The sequence below is a fragment of the Heloderma suspectum genome, chromosome 4 (genome assembly GCF_057233095.1).
Source record: "Heloderma suspectum isolate Gila_16-S chromosome 4, 16-S_ref, whole genome shotgun sequence".
Taxonomy (NCBI): domain Eukaryota; kingdom Metazoa; phylum Chordata; class Lepidosauria; order Squamata; family Helodermatidae; genus Heloderma; species Heloderma suspectum.
This window is the reverse complement of record NC_139461.1, coordinates 90,871,502-90,892,227: the sequence shown is the minus strand read 5'-3', so window position 1 is coordinate 90,892,227 and position 20,726 is coordinate 90,871,502. Positions and strand designations below refer to the sequence as shown.

The 20,726-nt window shown below is 43.9% G+C and overlaps 1 long non-coding RNA gene across 1 annotated transcript; it reads right to left on the bottom strand.

Annotated features, from left to right (window-relative positions):
* Positions 1–17,629: 17,629 nt before the first annotated feature.
* LOC146347140 (uncharacterized) lies at positions 17,630–20,498 on the bottom strand. Its single transcript, XR_014789850.1, has 3 exons — positions 20,263–20,498; positions 19,584–19,703; positions 17,630–18,225 (listed from the first exon to the last, which is right to left on the bottom strand). It is a non-coding gene; the product is annotated as an uncharacterized LOC146347140 (long non-coding RNA).
* Between the last annotated feature and the right edge of the window lie 228 nt (positions 20,499–20,726).

Here is a 20,726-nt window from a genome sequence, read left to right as displayed (position 1 = left end):
CAGCCGTCGCCACCCCCAGCTCCCCCAAGGTCGAGTCCGTCACCTGGACCTCTTTATGGCCACCGTTTATGTAAAATGGCTATTTACGGAACAGCTGCCATCCTGTGCAAAATGGAAGAGCAAAGGGATCCTGCACGCTGCTCCCTGGGTGCTCACAGACTGCCAGATGGCTCACTGCATGCAGGGGTCTGGCGAGTGGCAGTCAGAGTGGGCAGGGTTGAGTTCCCTACTGTCCTACTTTTGATTTTGATTTTAAAAAAACCAAAACTTTTTTTTACTGGCAGTTGGAATTGCTTCAAGGCAAAGTGAGGGCCTCTAGCTGCTCGCATCGTCTTTCCCCATAAATGCCTCTGGGCCACACATGGGGCTCAGAGACCTTTTTAGGAAATGAAGATGGCGGGTAGTTGCAGGCTGATGCTTTCATCTGCAGCACAGCTATTTTGTGGTGGTACCCACTACAGTTTCTCAACTTGCTAAATAAGTGTGTGCCCAGCCCACCCCTGCTGTAGTAGATCACTTTTTTCATGCAGTGTAGAGACATTTTAAGTCAGGGCACTGGGTAAACACTGAAAATGCAGGGGATATGCTCTTTTGGCAAGCACAGCACTATTTCTGAATATTATTTGCTGCCATGTCTTTCCTTTGTCAGATATCAAATTTAGCATGTTATAGTGGTTACAAAGTTGTAATAGGACCTGGGAGAATAGGGTTTAAACCCCACTCAGGTGTGGAGTTCACAAGGTAAGCTTGGACCAGTCACTATGTCTTAGCCTAACCTACCTCACAGGGTTGTTGTGAGGTAAGAAGTGAGTGAGATGAACAATACATTCTGCCTTACACTCCTAGGAGGAAGTGTGGGAGAAAAATGCAATAAATATCTCTCTTTCTGAGTCCTGGGATCACCTTCCTAGAGTAATCCTTCACTTTTTGTTCTGTCTGGGATGCAAAGTAGAGAGGGCAAACAGCTTCTTAGCAACTTCTCTCTGCCTCAGGCAATTTTCTCTGCCCAAAGTGGGGAAATTTAATTATTTATTTGTTACAATTATATCCCAGCTTTCTATAAAAAAAATAAAAATGTCCAAGGCAACTGTCATGACCCTCGGATCTTCCAATGTACAGCACAGCACTCTTATACAGACAAAGAACCTGGAGGCAGATCAGCCAGTATCTTATTCAGGAGCCTCCCAGCCAGAGGACACAGCCCTGCCACTGTACCCTGACTCAGAGGATGAGTCTCCAGCAGAACCACCATCTCCCCAGTCTCACAGAATTCTAAGACTGCAAAAACAGTTGAGCACCCTTTAACAGTTTAGTCAGCTCCTCCTGGTGGGGAGGACTTGGCCACGTTACAGGCCCTGTCAGCCTAGATACAGCTTCATTTGGCTTTAGTTTACTGCTGAGACAACACTCTCCTATTGTCATAGTAGGAGAGAGATCCAGCAAGTAGAACCCCTTTAGAGCTATCCAAGGTCCTGTTTACATCTGCCCTCTAGGGATGTACGAAACTCCCCTCACCTGGCTCGACCGGGTTCCGCTGGGGGGGGGAGGCGCTCCGTCCCTCCCCCCGGAATCCTGGCTGGCCAGCTCCGCTCCGCAGGGATTCTGCGGAGCCGCTGGCCAGCTCCGCCAGCATCCGGACATCCGGCCGCTGGCTAGCAGGGACGCAAATGGCAGCGGCTGTAGCCACTGCTGCTTGCATCCCTGTAGTGAGCCGTGATAGGCTACGTAAAGACTTATGTAGCCTATCACCTCTGGCTTTAAAAAAAAAAAAATGCGTGTACGCAAATGCTGGCAGCTACGGCCGCCGCCATTTGCGTTCCTTATTTTTGGCCGTCTTAGTCTACGTAAATATTTACATAGACTAAGATGGTGAAAATAAGGGGGAATGCAAATAGCATCCGCTACGCTATTTGCGTTCCCCTTATTTTCGCCGTCTTAGTCTATGTAAATATTTACGTAGACTAAGATGGCCAAAAATAAGAAATGCAAATGGCGGTGGCCGTAGCTGCCGCCATTTGCATACGTGGTTTTTTTTTTTTAAGCCAGACGTGATAGGCTACGTAAGTCTTTATGTAGCCTATCACGTCTTGTAAAAAAAAACAACAACAACCCGACAAGACTGCAAATGGGGGTGGCGGCAGCCGGTTGGAAGACAAGCCACTGCTGTTGCTGCCGCCGCTGCCTCTGGAGCCGCCGCCACCCGGAAGATCCGCCCCAGGTAAGTCTTGTCCCGGGGGGGGGGATCCGTGGGGGGGTAGGCCGTTCCTCCACAGATTTCGGGGGGCTGAATGCACTGGCATTTGGCCTCACCGAGATCCGTGGCGGAATTCTCTGCCATCCCTACTGCCCTCTGCTTTTGCCCTGACATTGCCTGTTGTTTCTTGACTCATCTACCTTGGTCAGATTGTATCTGCTTAACCTGACCTTGCCTGCTGTGACCTGACACTGCTTACTAGACTGAACTTTACCTGGCTTGATCTGACTCCATCAGATGCTATTGGCTTTCCATGTGAGCCTCAAGTAACTACAGAATGGGACACCAGCAACAATAAATTCCACAACAGAATGCAGCCAATCTACATAATACCTAAGGATGCCTAGGACTGGGTGAGAAATTCTCTCTGTTGAGTTTTTAATGTGAATTTGCACCTCTTGAACCAATACATGAGCCAAGGCAGAGTTGCATCCCAAAGTATGCATTCTTCCAAAGCTTGAAGACATAGCTTGTCAGGAAAAAAAGTGTGTAAAAATGTGCATATTAACTGCCCACCCCTGATATAGCCAGTCCAAAGGATTGGTGGAGTAAGAACCAGTGGCCTCTTTGGGCAACTCTTTGACTCATTCAGGCCTCAGGATGCCTTTAATTGTGCCCAATACTCCTATCCTGTTTTAGTCACACTTTCCCTGAGTTTATTTGGTTGATTTTCCAGTGCCTTCTAGCCATTTACCAGACACTCTTTATTATCTGCTTCATTGCTTGGAACTCCCCAACCCCAAACTTGCTTGTGTTCCTGTAGCAAGAGACTCTGCTATACACACACACACACACACACACCTATACTAAAGTCTGTGCTCACAACTCTCAAGGACAGTTAAAAGGATATGGCATTTAAGATGGCAATACGAGCTAAGCCAGCGGGATACAACTCTCTTTGTAAAATTTATTTTAGATCTTTAAGCCAGGAAGTTTTTTTCTGCTTCAGCTGTTTCAGGTTCATGATACAACATCAAGATTCTTACCAGTTTTCTTCTTAGTCATACACTAAAACTGCAGAGGCCCTACAGCAAGAACCTTTAAAAATGTTCTTAAAATGGAAATAATGTTCAGGTTAAAGGAAATGGTACAGTTTTAAAGTAAATCTTTTGGATTGTGGAAAATATTGGGATGGTGTAATGATAAACCATTACCGTTTTATTTAGCATTTTGAGAACAAGCCTCAGTGAGCCTCTGGCTCTGCCTCATGCCCTTCCCTCTCCCCCCCCCCACCCTTGGTCACAGGGAGGAGGTTAGAACCTTTCATTTTATATTAACAGTAGGGATGAGAGAATCAACAATTTTGACCTTACCTAAATTCTCTGACCCCTTCATGGATCACTGCCTTGTTGTGGCGAAGGGGCTTGCGTAACTCAGTGAAGCCATAAGCTATGCCGTGCAGGGCCACCCAAGACGGACAGGTCATGGCAGAGAGTTCTGACAAAATGTGGTCCACTGGAGAAGGAAATGGCAACCCACTCCAATATTCTTGCCAAGAAAACCCCATGGAACATATCACAAGGCTAAAAGAGATGACGCCAGAAGATGAGCCCCTCAGGTCGGAAGGTGTCCAATATGCTACTGGGGAAGAGCAGAGGGTATTTCCAAGTAGTGCCAGAAAGAGTGAAGCGGCTGGGCCAAAGCTGAAAGGACACTCAGCTGTGGATGTGTCTGGTGGTGAAAAGAAAATCCGATACTGTAAAGACCAATATTGTTTAGGAACCTGGAATGTCAGATCAATGAATCAAGGTAAGCTGGAGGTGGTCAAACATGAGATGGCAAGATTGAACATCGCCATCTTGGGAATCTGTGAACTAAAATGGACAGGCATGGGCGAATTTAATTCAGGTGACCATCATATCTACTATTGTGGGCAAGAATCCCTTAGAAGAAATGGAGTAGCACTCATAATCAACAAAAGGGTGGGAAAAGCAGTACTGGGGTACAATCTTAAAAATGATAGAATGATCTCAGTACGAATCCAAGGCAAACCATTCAACATCACAGTAATTCAAGTCTATGCCCCAACCACTGAGGCTGAAGAAGCTGAGGTTGATGGGTTCTATGAAGACCTACAACACCTTCTAGAACTAACACCAAAAAAAATGTCCTCTTCATCATAGGGGATTGGAATGCTAAAGTAGGAAGTCAAGAAATCACCGGGATAACAGGCAGGCATGGCCTTGGTGTACAAAATGAAGCAGGACAAAAGCTAATAGAGTTTTGCCAAGAGAACATGCTGATCATAGCAAACACTCTTTTCCAACAGCACAAGAGGCGACTTTACACATGGACATCACCAGATGGTCAATATCGAAATCAGATTGATTATGTCCTTTGCAGCCAAAGATGGAGAAGCTCCATACAGTCAGTAAAAACAAGACCTGGAGCTGACTGTGGCTCAGATCATGAGCTTCTTGTTGCAAAATTTCAGCTGAAATTGAAGAACGTAGGGAAAACCACTAAACCATTCAGGTATGACCTAAATCATATCCCTTATGAATATACAGTGGAGGTGAGGAATAGATTCCAGGGATTAGACCTGATAGACAGAGTGCATGAGGAACTATGGATGGAGGTCCGTAACATTGTTCAGGAGGCAGCAACGAAATCCATCCCAAAGAAAAAGAAATGCAAGAAAGCCAAGGGGCTGTCTGAGGAGGCTTTACAAGTAGCTGAAGAAAGAAGGGAAGCGAAAAGCAAGGGATAAAGGGGAAGATATATCCAACTGAATGCAGAGTTCCAGAGAATAGCAAGGAGAGACAAGAAGGCCTTCTTAAATGAACAATGCAAAGAAATAGAGGAAAACAACAGAATGGGAAAGACTAGAGATCTCTTCAAGAAAATTGGAGATCTCAAGGGAACGTTTTGTGCAAAGACGGGCATGATAAAGGTAGGGTTGGCGGAGAATTTCTCCCCGAAACTTCGGGGGGCCGAGCACCAATGTGTTCGGCCCCCTGAACATGTTTCGGGGAGAAATTCTCCGCACCCCCCACCCCCCGCAGCCCCCCGGGACGAGACTTACCTTTGCCGAATGTCCCTCCAGGCGGCGAGTCCGGCCGGCGGTTCAGCGGGTCTTCGTCCGGGGCGGGAGCAGCAGTCGGTCTTTTGACCGGCTGCCGCCGCCGCCAGTCCAATAAAAGAAAAAAAAAACAAATGCCCCCGTGATAGGCTATGTGACGATTAACGTAGCCTATCATGGCTAGATTTGCAAAGTCAGCCGTGATAGGCTACATAAATCGTCACATAGCCTATCATGGGTGACTTTAAAAAAAAAAGCACGTACGGATAAAAGATTTACGTAGACTACAGCGACCAAATAAGGAACGCGAATGGCGGCTCCCTATGGGGGCCGCCATTTGCGTATGCGCTTTTTTTTTTTTTTAAGTCACCCGTGATAGGCTACGTGACGATTTACGTAGCCTATCATGGCTGACTTTGCAGATCTAGCCATGATAGGCTACATTAACCGTCATGTAGCCTATCACGGGGGCGTTTGTTTTTTTTAAACTTTTTAGTTCGCGGCCGGGCAAGGCGAGGCGCCTCCTCCCCGGCCTGAATTTCGGCCTGGAGAGGCGGGAAGCCTCCCACCTGGCCTGAATTTCGGCCAGGTGAGGTGGGTAGCCTCCCCCCCCCAGCCTGAACTTCGCGGGGGGAGCAGCGAAGCGCCTCCCCCCCACCGTGAAAAGCTTTGAGGACAGGTAAGTGGGTTTCGTGCACCCCTAGATAAAGGACAAAGAAGGCAGGGACCTAACAGAAGCAGATGAGATTAAGAAGAGGTGGCAAGAATACACAGAAGAACTATACAGGAAAGATCTGAATGTCCCTGATAGCCATGATAGTGCGGTCACTGAACTTGAGCCGGACATCCTAGAGAGTGAAGTCAAGTGGGCCTTAGGAAGCATTAGTAACAACAAAGCTAGCGGAGATGACAGTATTCCAGCCGAGCTATTTAAAATCTAAAAGATGATGCTGTTAAAGTGCTGCATTCAATATGCCAACAAATCTGGAACACTCAACAGTGGCCACAAGACTGGAAAAGGTCAGTTTACATTCCAATTCCAAAGAAGGGCAATGCCAAAGAGTGTTCAAACTACTGCACAATTGCGCTCATTTCACATGCCAGCAAGGTGATGCTCAAAATCTTATGAGTCCCCTGGACTGCAAAGAGGTCACATCAGTCAATCCTAAAGGAAATCAACCCTGAGTGCTCTTTGGAAGGACAGATACTGAACAGCAACAAATTCTCTGAACATCACTTCAGATCTCGTTTCATTCCACTACTGTTTTTGTTTTCAATCTGTTTTTTTGGCTCATTTACATGGGAAAACTATGCATTTTGAATGAGAAGAATATGGATGTCTGTGTATATTGTCAAATGCACATTATCCCCCATTGAATGAAGTGGGAAAATGCATTTTTAAAAAATAACACATTTTTCGAACGCAATCGCAAATTCAGGAATTTGTGAACATGTCTCCAAAAAAGAAAAGAAAAAGAAAAGCACTACATTCACATTCAGGATTGCAAATAGGCCATGTTCTCTTGATTTGCAGACAATGAAATTATCATACATCCCTAATTAACAGCACCTTCCTAGGTTTCTGGACCTGAACAACCTGTGGTTAATCTTATTCTTAACTATGGTTAGTTGGAACAAGGCAACTTCAAACCATGGCTTCAGCTAAGCATAGTTCAGATTTAACCAGTTAGGGTTTGGATGTCATACTGAACAGTGGTTACTCTAAAATGGAAACAGACGCTTCTGACCTTCTCTTTGTGGCTGGAGGAGGAAGAGGGAGGAAAGCATAAGTCCAAGGCTTGCTGCAGCTTATCTATATAATACTAAACCATGGTTTAATATTACATTCAGGCTGGACCATTATCTTCACCAGATGAATAATACTGGGAAATACTGTATAGCAACTGTTTTTGTGGGCTGCTCTTGTGATGTTCATTCTGGGCTGGTGGTGGTGGTGGGGAGAGATGTTGTATATTTGTGGATGAACACTTTTCATATTTATTGTTTTTAGATTTTGTTTTTATGGTACTTATTTTTATTTGTATTATTGTGCTAATTATATTGTATATTGATTCTACCACCACCACCACGGTTATATTACTCATGGACTTCTGTATTGTGTGTGTAAGTCATTTTGAGACTGCTTTTTGTGGTGGGAAATAATGCAATAACAACAACAATGACAATAATAATATAACAATAATTTGTAGGTGTGGCCACATTACAGTTCAAAGTATGTTGTATTGGCTTATATACTTGCATGTAGAATGGCCAGCTTCTTTCCCAGTAAAGGCTTCAGTGCCTATAGCATTGTCTTCCCCAACCTGGTGTCCCTCAGATGATTGGGACTTCAAGTCTTATCAGCCCCAGTCAACATGGCCAATGGTCAGGAATGCTGGGAGTTGTCATCTAGACAGTACCAGATTGAGGGAGGTTGATTTAGAACTTCATGACAGTGTGAAATTCATTATGTGCAGAATTTCCCTCAGGATCCGGTAGTGACAGAAAAGCAGCACTGGTTGAATGTTGCCTGTCATGTATGCTCAAGCATAGGAAACTCTGCCAAGAAAGGGTCTGATAACTTCATACCATCTTTTGGATTTAGCTTTAAGTAGCACCACATTAGATATGTGTATCTGTACTAATATGACAGTAGTTTTCCCCTGCCTAGTGAGACTGGTACTAAAGTTAACTTCAAATGAGATGAAAGAAGGAAAGAAGGAAAGAAATCCAGATACATGGTTATTACCAGGGATGGATGAATCTCTCGATTTCGGGTTCTCTCAATTTCTCATTTTTCCAGTCTTATGTTTGGTTCATTCCAAACTTTGAGAACTTTTCCAGTCTTAAGTCTGGTTCTTCCCAGACACTGAGAATCCTTTTAAAGATGTTGGCATCAAAATTTGAACACATTTTTGTGCACATTTCTGCGAATACATGCATTTTTGTATGCAATTTTGTCTAATCACATCTTTTGTGCAGCACTTTTCCTAATATAATGCATTTTGATGTTATTTTCATGAATATATGCATTTTTTGTATACTCCCCCCAATACATGAACTTTTGTTTGCATTTTTCGATTTGAGAACTCCATTATAAAATTCAGAGAAATGCAAATCTTGAAAGATAACTGAGTTTCGATTCACATATTGGTTAAAAATACATGAACTATATTTTACATTTCACATGTTTCTGTATTACTTGAATATACTAAATTATATGACATATTAAAATGCGAACTGAACAAATTTCTCCCAATACCTAGTTATTTCTGCATTGGTCATGGTACTTGCTCATATTGTCCCAAAGGGGTGTTGCTTAGGGAAGCTACACCACAAAGTTTGTATTGCTAATGCTATGCAGCAGAAAACACTCATTTTAAACAGAAGAGGACAATATAAATGAAAGTTAAATGGCTTTCTGGTCTACTGTTTTAAAATTCAAACACATATGAACACACAAAATAAGCACTGTGCATTTGTTAGCTACATCAGCTATAGTATCACTTAATTTCTTCTGACATTGTTTTTGGCAAAGCAGAGAATATATTGGGTTGTGAAATACTATCAGGAGACAGGAAGTCTTCCAACAAAAGGCTGCTCAGGGTACAGGCCAGCATGGATCCTTTAAGTGCATTTTCAAATGCCACATGATACCATTGCCATTACTCAGTCCACACATTTCAGACACACAACTCAGATGGAAACCATGATCCAACAAACTGTATGCTACTGGAGGCCTGGCAGTAGGTAATTTGGTCTGAATCCTTTGAAGCAGATCAGCCACTATCCTACATCCAGAGCTTGAATGGAGAGCTTTTGCTGTTTTTCTCCAGATGGAAGGAATATTAGGGGAGGATGCTGGTGGCACATTGCTTATTTTGGAGACCAACTGAACATCTAGTCCTGGAAATCCCACATGGAAAATAGATTTAGCCCAGGCTGGCTCATTGCCCATTTTCACAGCTTATGGGGACTAATGCCAAATCACTGCATGCCTGCAGTACAGAAATGTAACTGCTTTGTCCATGGTATCTCCCTTGCCCAAGAACACTTTCTCCAACTTTCTGGTTCTCAGCCAAGAATGCAGGCAGCTGCCACGCCAGCATGTCCTAGGTGAAACAGCAGTTGAGTTTGATACATCTAACTTGGATTCTTGTCAGATGTTATATCATCACCTTTAATGTCCACAAGCCATGTCCCAAAACCACAACATTAGACCCCATGATTTCCAAAAGCAGAGATGTGTAAGTTCCCAAAGTTCCCTTCAGGGATTTTTGTCAATCCAATCTAAAGGTTTGGAAGAATCATCCCCATCTCAGCAGCTTTTCCCCATCCCCCATAGGAACAAATGGTTTCATTAGTTTCTATGGGGCTGAAAGAGTGAAACGCTAAAAGCAACCACATGGGCTGTGGTAAAGCAGTGGTAGGCAACATGGCACCCATTGGCACTAGTGCATGCTCAAACACCTTTCTTGGCACATGTTGTGGTTCCCAACCTCTCTTACTTTTATTTTTAATTTTAAAAATAACAAAACATATTAAAGTCAGCTGGGATCGCTTCAAAGTTAAGTGAGAGCCACCGGATGCTGCCTCCTTCCTTTCCCATGAATGCCTCTGGGCTACATGGTAGGGTCAGCGACATCCTTAAGAAATGAAAATGGTAGGTTGTTGCAGGCCAATGCTATCATCTGCAGCACACCCATTTTGTGGTGGTGGAGAGGACAGTTTTTCAAAATTGCCAGATGGGCCCACGGGGCCAACAAGGTTGCCTACTGCTGGAGTGGAGGGTAAAGGCCCGGCAGTAAGAAAATTAAATGGGAGAGGGACCAAAGGTCATCCCCGCATGACTGACCCCATAGGAACAAATGGAGGAGTGTTTGGGGATTTGTTAAAGGTCACTTTGATTTTGAGGTAAGCTTGAATGAGCCCTGGAACTTCATTCCTGAGCCTGCTTTGGGTGAATTTCACTTCACCAACATCCCTACCAATAAAGCAATGTGTTGTTCTTTCTAAACCCAAGTAAAGCTAGGGGGAACTCTAATAATGGTGGATGTGATGGGCTCCTGAAATTCAAAAACTTACTGGTCCTTTCACAAAGTGCAGCTGAAAGTTTTCCATCCTATGTTTACTCAGAAAGGGATGAAAGTGGCAAGAGCTCAAAGGTATGAATCCATTTTGTTCTGGAGAAAAAACATCCCCCCCCCCGTGGAGTTCCTAGAACAAAAGGCTCCCCTTTGCCTTGCATCCTACAGCTTTTGTTTGCCTATAAGTGAGTGGCACATACACTAAACCTATGAAGTTCATATTTCCATTGGCAAGGATCTTGTTAGATTGGCATGAATAATTCCCTCCTGTGTTGGCTGAGCTCAGAAAGCAAAACACGTTTAATGTGGAATCGACTGATGTTTCTTGGAACAGCTGTTCTTGAAAACAAAAATGACATCAAAATTGATGAAAGTGTATCATCCCCCACCCTGCTGGCCTTATAAACATACCTTCAAAACAAATGACAACATATACGTTCTCTGTGGACCATTTTCTTAAAAACAGAAGTTTGTCTCTGCTGAATTAACTAAAAGAAATTTGAAATGTAAGAAATGCAATAAAAATGAATGGAGTCAGTACACAGAAGTGCAGCATTTTGGACAAAGGAGAAACAAGAAAATAGGGTCAGTTTAGATGTTCTATAGGAAAGAGATGAATTATTTCATTCTCTGGCTGGTTTTAACTGACTGAAACTCAATAGATCAGGGAGGACATAAAACCTGTCCACATCAAGGTGTGGAGAGATGGCCACTTATTGTCACCAACCTTCCATCAGGCAAGCATCTCTTGCCCAAAGTCAGATCTTTTTATTCAGGGATAAAGGCCAGTTCAGGGCTTAAGGCCAGTTCAGGGCTTAAGGCCAGTTCAGGGCTTAAGGCCAGTTCATAGACCTGAATCGGCCTGCAGCAGCCTCCCCCAACCTGGTGCCCTCCAGATGTGTTGGGACTGCAACTTCCATAATTCCCAGCATGTATGGTGACTGCTGGTTGGGGATAATTGGAGGTATAGGCTGGGTAGGGCTGGCCTACTGACAATGTGGATTGAGTAGAACCAAGCAAAATCTGGCATAGTCAGACACATGTACCCAGCTCACTCTCACATGCCATTACTCAGAAGTGTCAGATACACACACACACGAAAGACAGAGAGAGACTAATAACAGAGTATTTTAAAAATTATTCTTTGAGCTCAATGTTTCGTCTTCCGCCATCATCAATAACTGTGCTGTTAAATAGATACCAGGAGCGTCGGTTAGGAATGCCTGGAGATGAAACACCTTAGGAGAAAAAACAGAGGTGTGACTGGTATAATGCTTATGAATTATCCTCCAGATTAAGGCTATTAATCTCTCTCTTTCTTATATATTTTACCTTAAGACTGACTGCATCCATAGTGGATCCAGAGCCTCCTTGTTTCTTTTCTGTTGTGCCGCTTTACACCAATCTCTCTCTCTCTCTCTCTCTCTCTATATATATATATATATATGTGTGTGTGTGTGTGTGTGTGTATCTGTATCTCTATCATCTTTCTATCTATCTATCTATCTATCTATCTATCTATCTATCTATCTATCTATCTATCTATCTATCTGACATTCCAGGTTCCTAAACAATATTGTTCTTTACAGCATCGGATTTTCTTTTCACCACCAGACACATCCACAGATGAGTGTCCTTTCGGCTTTGGCCCAGCTGCTTCACTCTTTCTGGCGCTACTTGGAAATACCCTCTGCTCTTCCCCAGTAGTATATTGGACACCTTCCGACCTGAGGGGCTCATCTTCCGGCATCATATCTTTTAGCCTTGTGATACATTCCATGGGGTTTTCTTGGCAAGAATACTGGTGTGGGTTGCCTGGAATGTCAGATCAATGAATCAAGGTAAGCTGGAGGTGGTCAAACATGAGATGGCAAGATTGAACATCGCCATCTTGGGAATCAGCCCTGATGAGCCCTGGAACACTCAACAATGGCCACAAGATTGGAAAAGGTCAGTTTACATTCCAATTCCAAAGAAGGGCAATGCCAAAGAGTGTTCAAACTACCGCATAATTGCGCTCATTTCACATGCCAGCAAGGTGATGCTCAAAATCCTACAAGCTAGGCTTCAGCAGTATGCGAACCGAGAACTACCGGAAGTACAAGCGGGGTTTTGAAGAGGCAGAGGAACTAGAGATCAAATTGCCAACATTCGCTGGATCATGGAGAAAGCAAGAGAATTCCAGAAAAATGTCTATTTCTGCTTCATTGACTACGCTAAAGCCTTTGATTGTGTGGATCGCAACAAACTGTGGCAAATTCTTAAAGTGATGGGAGTACCAGACCACCTTATCTGTCTCCTGAGAAACCTGTACGAGGGTCAAGAAGCAACAGTAAGAACCAGACATGGAACAACCGAGTGGTTCAAAATTGGGAAAGGAGTACGACAAGGCTGCATATTGTCACCCTGCTTATTTAACTTATATGCAGAGTACATCATGAGAAATGCCAGGTTGGATGAATGAGAGGTCGGAATTAAGATTGCTGGGAGAATTATCGACAACCTCCGATATGCAGACGATACCACCCTAATGGCAGAAAGCGAAGAGGATCTCAAGAGCCTCTTGTTGAGGGTGAAAGAGCAGAGTGCAAAAGCTGGTTTGAAACTCAACATTAAAAAAATGAAGATCATGGCATCTGATCCCATCACTTCCTGGCATATAGAAGGGAAAGAAATGGAAGCAGTGACAGATTTTACTTTCTTGGGCTCCAAGATCACCACAGACGGTGACTGTAGCCATGAAATTAAAAGACGCTTGCTCCTTGGGAGGAAAGCTATGGCAAACGCAGACAGCATAGTAAGAAGCAGAGACATCACCTTGCCGACAAAGGTCCGTCTAATCAAAGCTATGGTTTTCCCAGTAGTAATGTATGGCTGTGAGAGCTGGACTCTAAGGAAGGCTGAGCGCCGAAGAATTGATGCTTTCAAACTGTGGTGCTGGAGAAGACTCTTATGAGTCCCCTGGACTGCAAAGAGGTCAAATCAGTCAATCCTAAACGAAATCAACCCTGAGTGCTCATTGGAAGGACAGATACTGAAGCTGAGGCTCCAATATTTTGGCCACCTAATGCGAAGAGAAAACTCTCTGGAAAAGACCCTGATGCTGGGAAAGACTGAAGGCAAAAGGAGAAGGGGACGGCAGAGGATGAGATGGCTAGATAGCATCACCGATGCAATGAATATGAACTTGAGCATGCTCCGGGAGAGAGCGCAGGACAGGAAGGCCTGGCGTGCTATGGTCCATGGGGTCACGAAGAGTCGGACACGACTGAATGACTGAACAACAACAACGATCTATCTATCTATCTATCTATCTATCTATCTATCTATCTATCTATCTATCTATCTATATTGCTGGGCAGGAAGGAAGAGGAGAGAGAGAGAAGGGCATATTGGGGAGAGAGGGAGGGAGCGAGAAGGAAGTGCAAGAATGAGAAAGAAAAAAAGAGTGGCCTCACCCACATTTGGATCTGGGTCTACCCACTACTGGCTTTGGCCCCACCCACCAGTAAAATGTACCCCCCTGCAACAGATTACCCATGGGGGAATGTTACCTTTGACAGAAAAAAAAGGTTGCCCATTCCTGGTTTAGAGCCAGTCAATGATAAATGTTATCCTTTACAAGCTGGGGTGCAGAACCTCTTTCAGCTCGAGGGCCGAATTCAATTTCAGACATGCTTTTGGAGGCTGCCTTCCAGTGGTGGTCAGGGCAAAAGGGTCAAAATACCCAAATACACCATCATATTTTAGCTTAAAGCTCTTATTGTATGTAGCTAAGCCTTAGGGAGGCATTTCAGCCATTTAGAATGGGGACAACGTGCACACATGATGGGAAGGCACCAAATGATCAGAGGTTGGGGGAAGTGGGTGGAGCCAGGGCAAAGGGTGTGGCCACCTAGAGGACCAGGATGGGACCACAGGCAGGCCAGATTTGGCTCCCAGGCCTGAGATTCTGCACTCCGGCTTCAGTTGCAAATCAATGATGGAAACAGGCATGAAGTTTGGCTATTTACCCAAGGCAGCTTGTTGCCCAGGAAATTTACCAGTTAATATCAGATTTTTTAAAATGTTTTCCCTCTGTCCCCTGGAAATCAGTACACAACATAGCATTCACAAGTATTTCATGTCAATTATCATAAATTATCATTTTGATGTAAAGATTTTTGTTCATTACAGGAGTATGTGAATATGCAGAATTACATGCATGGGAGGGTATTAAAAAAGTTAAGGTATTTCTATAACAAACAGCTCAAATTTTATTGATATGTAATCCAAAGCACCCTGATTTTTTATCCTTTGCCAAATACGCACAGTGTTCACTGGTCAGATTGACTGCTGGGGTTATTCCTCAGCAGTCAATAAGTATTCCACATCCACTGAGCATGCTCAGTCCTAATTGGGCTGTTTTTGTCCACCCCCTCAAGAGATTTTGTACTTCTGCAGTCCTTCAAGTTCCCTTGAACCCTGCTCATTCCTCCCTCTTATGCATGGATGGTGCCTTTTTTGCTACGTAACATAACAAGCTGTACTCAGATTATTGAGTTTGCTATTAGGATACACAAGTGGGCCCCTGTAACAAAATGTTTCAGTGTATCCCTGGTGTGCATGTGTTACCTGAACCTGTGGCGGAGGGGGTGGGGGTGAGGGGTTGAAAAAACAAAAGTTAGTATCAGAGACAGGAATTCTTGCTCAATCTTGGGTCTTATTTCATGTGTAAAATTTAGTTATGTAGTTAGTTTTTTTAAAAAAAACATTTAAATGTACAACTGATCTGCATGCAGGTCAATGGAGCATGAGGTTTCTGAATGCAACTGAGCACTTGATTTGGCCTGGAGGAGGGACATTTGAGAGATGAACTTAAGCAGACTGACCATTGGTGTAACTTATGAGTGAGATACATTGCAAGGTTGTTGTGTAATATCCTCTCAGCCCAATGTGCAATGTGGGGATAAAACCGATGGATAACACTGAATGGTTGTTCTACTCTGTCAGCTTCAGCCAAATCCTCAACCAGCAACAGAGGGAACTCTTTGCTGCTAGGGTTTGTGTGTGTGTGTGTGGGGGGGGAGTGGACACACAATTGCCCACTCTCAGCTACATTGCTATCTTGAATTTCTCCACTGATTTCTTCATAGAGCTTTACTTCTATCCCTGAAGACACTTTAAAATAGCTTCCCAATGTAACACATAGGGATGGGTGGGTGCCCCCCCGTCTGAGTTCTCCAGGCACCCGCCCAGCCCTGGCCCCACTTGTATGCACCCACACCTGTGATCAAGCTCCCTGCTGCTCGCCAAGCTACCCACACACTCACCCAGGCAGCCTTGCCAAGCTCCTTCATTGCCATTTTTTGAAAAATAAAATGATTGCAAAAATGTGCATATTTGCATATATGAAAAATGGGCCCAGAAATCATCCATATATGCAAGATTACAGGGGTTATCTTGCCTGTAATCTTGCATATATGGGCCATTCATGCCCCCATTTTGCATATACATGAACGTGCACTTTTTCACAAATGTGCATATTCACATATAAGCAAAATGGGGCCATGAATAGCCCATAGGGGCAAGATTACCAGCAAGCAAATGCCTGTAATCTTGCTTATATGGGCTATCCATGGCTCCATTTTGCATATGTGCAAATATGTGCATTTGCGAAAATTAGGAATGTACGAAACTGACCTTTGCTCCGTCCCTCCCCGCAGAATCCTCGATGGGGGGGGAGGCAATCCGGTCTTCCCCCCTGGAATCCTCAACGGCTGGCTCCGCTCCACGGCCAGGCCGCGGAGCAGACGGCCTGGTGTGGATGCAAATGGCAGCCACCGTAACAGCCGCCATTTGTGTCCAGCCAGACAACCATGATAGGCTACGTAAGAATTTACATAGCCTTTCATGGCTAACCTCAAAAAACAAACACACCACGCAGCATACACAAATGGCGGCGGATACGGCGGCCGCCATTTGCTTTCCCTATTTTTCGCCAATTTATCTTACGTAAATATTTACGTAAGATTAAACAGCGAAGTAAAAAGGGAACGTGAATAGCGTAGTGGACGCTATTTGCGTTCCTTTATTTTTCGCCGTTCTAGCCTACGTAAATATTTACGTAGGCTAGAACGGCGAAAAATGAAGGAACGCAAATAGCGTCCACTACGCTATTCGTGTTCCCTTTTATTTCGCTGTTTAATCTTACATAAATATTTACCTAGGCTAGAACGGTGAAAAATGAAGGCACGCAAATAGCATCCACTACGCTATTTGCATCCCCCTTTTTTTTCGCTGAAAAAATTGGTGAAATCGGTGAAAAAATCGGTGAAAAATGGAGAACACAAATGGCGGCCGCCGTAGCCGCCTCCATTTGTGTACGCTGCATTGTTGTTGTTGTTTTGAGGTTAGCCGTGATAGGCTACATAAATTCTTATGTAGCCTATCACAGTCCAAAGACGGCAATGGTGGTGGCAGCAGCCCTGCCGCGGCTGGCCAGGAGCCCAGCCGCTGCTGCTGGAGTTGCCGGAGCTGCTGCCGCATCCGCCCCAGGTAAGTGCTGTCCCGGGGGGATTCCGCAGGGGGGCGGGGGGGGGGGAAGGAGGCTGTTCCGCCACAGATTCTGGGCGGCTGGTTTCTAAAGAATCCAGCCTCACTGGAATCCGTGGCAGAGTTCTCCACCATCCCTAGCGAAAATGCACTTACTTGCACATTTGCAAATTATGAGCATTTTCGCAAATGTGAACATTCGGGTATATACAAAATGGGGCCATAAATGGTCCATGTATGCAAGATTACATGCAAGCAGATGCCTGTAATCTTGCCTATATGGGCTATTCACGGCCTTATTTTGCTGATATGCAAATATGCGCTTTTTCGTGATCACCATTTTTTTCTGAAAAATGGCAATTGCGGAGCTCAGTGCCACTGCCTGGGTGAGTGAGGGCAGTTTGGCAAATGTAGGCAGGGGGCAAGTGGGGGCAGGGGCCTGACAAGTATGGCTCAGGGGTTCAGGCATGGGGGTTCTGTCAGACTCCCGGATGGAATCAGGCATCCTCACCATCCCTAGTGACACAGGAAGTGACCTATCCAAGCAATGAGGTGGTTCCTTCTGTACATTTTATCTTTCATTTTCCACTTCTCTCCCTTCCCCCCTACTCCATTCCATTCTTCCTTCCATCTGCTTGACAGCTTTTACCCTCTCAGTCACTTTCAAGATTCTGTGGCACTGAATTCTAATGGGGGGTTTGTTAGGGACCCCAGTGCCAAAGCTTTTTTGTTCCTTACAGATTTTATTGCACTTGTGCATAACTCTTGTGCATGGATGCTGGAGATTTAGCTACACAATAGCGGGCACTTCCCCTGATGTTTAGAAACAGAATGAAAGAAGATTATGAGAACACTGTAAATGCCCAGTGCTTACTCATGAACAGCCCCCATCCTGAACAAAAACAGTTCCTATAAAGTGGCAGTATCTCATAGAAAAGGAGTAGTGAGCCCTTTTGGTAACACTGTGTATATATGTAGAAATAATGGCCGTGTCATCCGTGAACTATTTGATCGAATGTGTCACATACACAACAGTGTTTGCATTTGCTATTCAGTGTCCTTTGAGCTTAGGACAGATGAACAGGCCGTCGCTTTGCCAGCATTCTTTGCATTTTAAAGTGACTGGTACAATGCAAAAGATAAAACAGTTTGTCTGAGCTGTTAGTGCTAAGCATCTCGCTATTTTGAAAAGAGCAGGGCGGCTCATACATATTTGATTGTTTCACTGAAGCGGCAGGACTCAAGGCTCGGTGTGGAAGCTTTTATTTCACTTCAGCATTGGCAGCTCCTCCTCACCGCTAAACTGGTCGCTTGGAGTGAGACTCTCTCTGCGGATATAAACAGGAAATAACTTTGTGTAATGGGATATGCAAAAAAAAAAAAACCCTTGTTTTTTTATCGACATTTCTCTTCCTGCTGCATCTTTCAAGAAAGGTCACTCATTCTTCTATTGATGATTCAAATTACACTTACTCTTGTGGCTAGCAGTGCACTTCTACTAACCCCCCGTGATGCTGACCTTTAATTGGAATAGAACATTTATTTCTATGGAAATTTTCAGTACACTGATGAAAGCAGGGCCTGAAATCATAATGATGTTGTTAACAACAACAACAACAACAACAACAACAGACAACACACTGAAGTGTGTTTTTGGAAATGATGGTCATGGCCACAAGGGAGAAGTCTGGAAATCTGAAAAACTGAAGAGTGAAATCTTTCCCCAGCATGAGATATTTGGAGATAGGCAGAATAACAGAGTGAAATACAGAATTGCCACACTATACCTTGGACCACAGAGACTCATGTTTGATGTTTTCAGGAGTTATTTTTTCTCCAGATAGTGGTCTGGGACCCAAACATATATTTGTTTGTTTGTTTATTACATTTATATCCTGTCTTTTTTCCTCTTTGAGAAACCCAAGGTGGCATACATAATCCTCCTCCTCTCCATTTTAGCCTCACAACAACAACAACCCTGTGAGGTAGGTTGGACAGAGATTCTGTGACTGGCCCAAAGTCACCCAGTGAGCTTCCATGGCTGAGTGGGGACTAGAATCCAGATCTCCTGGCTCCTAGTCCAACACTCTTGCCACTACACCACACTGGCTCTTTGTCATATATGTCATACGTCTCCTTATCAGAAGTCTGGGCCCAGAGTATAATAGTTGCCATTGAGCAGTAAGGCTTTCCCATGTACAGAACCCACAGTGTGCATGCGGGGCATGCCGCATACATACATAAAAGGCTATACACTGCAGGAGAAGATCAGTAGTGGATGGGCAAGCCAACTTTCAGGGAATATTGTTCTTCATGACTTTTTTTAAAAAAATCATCATCATCATTTAATTTATATGCCACTTTTCCACAAAAAGTGCCCAAAGCGGCTAACAAAATAGCAATACGACAACAAAAAAGCATACCAATGCATCATTATAATAGGACCACATTACAATCATAAAACAACTGATTTCACTGATACTAACATAATAACATTTCAGAATAATTACAAAATTGGCAAAATCAAACATTCCAGCACAATATCAATTATTATCTTTCAGTAGTCTGTAAACCAGAGCCCAGTAAACTAAATCTTTCCTATGCATGAAGGCTTTAATAAACACTACAAAACGCAACAGCTATGCCAGGAAAACAAAGTTCAGAAAATAGCAGCCAGGTTTCTTACAGCCTGCAGCAGATCTCTTCCGTGCTCCGCTCTCTCACTCTGGTGCGGTTCTCAAGGCTCCAACAGAGACAAGGGGGGTGGTGTCCAATCTGTTCCCCTGTGCTCTGGATGTCTGTGCTGCTTCAATAATAATAAAATTATTATTGTTAATTTCCCAATGAACCTAAGGATTCACCAGAACACAATTTGAAAACTACTGACATAAACAATGTAGACACAGCAGCAATTTCCATGAGGTGTGTGACACGTTGATATATAGATGTTGTACACCAGTAACGCCCTGTTTTGTGTGTGGAAGGGAATCCAGGCACAATAATGTCTAAAAATCTCTCCCCCTACCCCTGATTGTCTCATCCAAATCAACCTTAAAACTCCTTGGGTCTCAAGTGTCCACGTTTAGGTAGTGTTGGGTTTGGCTTTTAGACATGGAATGAGTAACCCAACAAGAAAAGAGACCACAAAGTTTCAAAAATTAAGTTTAAACGTTTACTAAAAACATTGTTAATAGCAAAATGTTTTGTATCTCTGAATACATACACACATAGCAACACACACACACATACACATATCCATGTGAGGAACAGGGTAATAAAATAACCAGGAATGAACATATCCAGCTAACCTAACTAGATGGTTTCCCTGTTTGATCTAAGCTCTTTCTTTCCCAGCAATATCTTACTGTCAGAGGTCCAGCTTTTTTTCTTTTTCTTTTTTTTTTGCAGTCCTCCAGATCCAGCAGCCCTTTCCTTCCTCTAGGACTCTTGAGCTTTTTCTGTGATTGTTCTTTAATTCTTCTCTCTCTTCTCTTTCTTCTGTATCCTCTAAAAACTGCCTTTATGCCTTTTATATCCTAAAACACCATGTTCCCTCCCCTCTCAACTAATTAGGAGGTTAGTTTCTTGTTCACTTTCCCCTAAATTCCTATCCCAGAATCCTTTCTCTAACCTTCAGTTGCTTCCTGCAAACACTCATTACTTTTTTCCTCCATGCAGTCGTCATGACTCCTAAACCTCCTCATATCTCTGACCATCTGTTGAACCTCCTGCCCAGTTCCTTATTTCCTTTTCTTCTGCAGGGGAAATAAACTAACTCCCTGTGCCATTGTAGCTCCTTGAGCGTTTCTGCAAATCCTTGGCCTCCCGA